General features: G+C 41.6%; 1 non-coding gene across 1 annotated transcript; it reads left to right on the forward strand.

Annotated features, from left to right (window-relative positions):
- Nucleotides 1–1,432: 1,432 nt before the first annotated feature.
- LOC136877868 (U6 spliceosomal RNA) lies at nt 1,433–1,535 on the forward strand. Its single transcript, XR_010860816.2, has one exon. It is a non-coding gene; the product is annotated as a U6 spliceosomal RNA (small nuclear RNA).
- The last annotated feature ends 518 nt before the right edge of the window (nt 1,536–2,053 follow it).

Below are 2,053 nucleotides of genomic sequence, written 5' to 3' on the forward strand. Positions count from 1 at the left end.
ACTACGCGGGACAGAGAATAAAAGTGTCCTTAAATGCTGAGAATAAGAGGTTGTCTACTATAACTTCTGTCAAAACCACGCCGGGGGCTTGAAATGCAATATTATTGGGATATAGGAATTTGATTATTAACTTTTACTCGATGAATAAACGAAGGTGGAAAGTACAAAGTATGCAGGGAACTAAGACTACAAATTATGGGAATAATGAATCAGCTGACTTTGTATTTATTTACACAACTATCATGTGCATGTAGCAACAATCAACAACAGTCCAAAAAACAGTTAAGTACCGTAATTATCAGTGGCGGCTCGTGGTATCTAAAGCTGGGTGTTGCACCAATATTTTCAGTGTCACATTTTTATAGCTTAACAGAATAATAAATAATAATAATAATTTTGTGTGGCTATTTCTAGCCGAGTGCAGCCCTTGTAAGGCAGACCCTCCGATGAGGGTGGGTGGCATCTGCCATGCGTAGGTAACTGCGTGTTACTATGGTGTAGGATAGTGTTATGTGTTATGTGGTGTGTGAGTTGCAGGGATGTTGGGGACAGCACAAACACCCAGCCCCCGGGCCATTGGAATTAACCAATGAAGGTTAAAATCCCCGACCCGGCTGGAAATCGAACCCGGGACCCTCTGAACCGAAGGCCAGTACGCTGACCATTCAGCCAACAAGTCAGACAGCTTAACAGAAATAACAAGAAACTCTATTACCCTTATTATCGTTATAGTTAAGTAATGACCTACTTTCCTACTAAAACTGTAATATATCTGGCAATCACAACCCAGGAAATAAGAGGCTAAGTACACACTGTAACTACAGTTACCGTACTCTTAATAATAATGTTATTGGCTTCACGTCCCACTAACGACTTTTTACAGTTTTTGGAGACACCGAGGTTCCGGAATCTACTGACACGTGGCTGACGTATTTGAGCATCTTCAAATACCATCGGACTGAGCCAGGATCGAACCTGCCACGTTGGGCGTCAAAGGCCAGCGCCTCAATCGTCTGAGCCACTCAGCCTGGCACAGTTACTTTTGCCTCACTTGAACTGAAAATTTGCCATCCTGTTTTTCATTGAAGCAAGATACTGGTAATATTGTGGGTGGTCTGGTATGGTGTGGAAAAGAAATTACCCAGCAAGTTGGCCGTGCGGTGAGGGTCGCGTACCTGTGAGCTTGCATTCGGGATATAGTGGGTTCGAACACCACCGTTGGAAGCCCTGAAGATGGTTTTCTGCAGTTTCCCATTTCCACACCAGGCAAATGCTGTGGCTGTGCCTTAATAAAGCCACTGTCTCTTCATTCCATCTCCTACCAGTTACCAATTAGATTATCATTCTGTACGCTGTGTGAGGTCCCTTTGAATGTTTTGGCTTGTAGTACAGTGAATTATATTTTGTATTCTGCATTTTGCTCCTTCTATGGAAACATTGGCGGTATATATACTAAAATTGGAACGATACAGAGAAGATTAGCATGGCCCCTGCGCAAGGATGACACGCAAAATCGTGAAGCGTTCCACATTTTTTAAAATTAATTTATACAACACTAATACGGCCCATACTTACATATGCATATCCAGCCATAGGCTTTCTCACACGTACCAGCATATCCAAAATTCAAGTTATTCAAAACTGGCTACTCCATCTAGCAGTCAAAAACTACAGAATCCGTACAGTAGACATACACAACATCACGAAAGTCCCGTACATCTTAGATTACTTAATTAAACTCACCACAAACTTTTACAACAGCATTCAACTCGTAAACAACCCACTCATCCAAAACTTAGGACATTACGAACCCGACCGACGGGACAAAATACACAGACTCCCTAAGTACATCCTCTTAATCAAAGACATACTAATCAACCCAGATTAATTACCTAACACGCCCGGACACGACCCTAATTAAAGTACACAGTTAACAGAAGAAACTAATCACAATTACAAATTCACATTATAACTAAAAAGCCGTTTTTTTCACTCTTCTGCTCCTACAATACGTGCAACAAGATAACACCAGAAGTGCCTGATTACAGCTAAC

The sequence above is a fragment of the Anabrus simplex genome, chromosome 7 (assembly GCF_040414725.1).
Source record: "Anabrus simplex isolate iqAnaSimp1 chromosome 7, ASM4041472v1, whole genome shotgun sequence".
NCBI classification, from domain to species: Eukaryota; Metazoa; Arthropoda; class Insecta; order Orthoptera; family Tettigoniidae; genus Anabrus; species Anabrus simplex.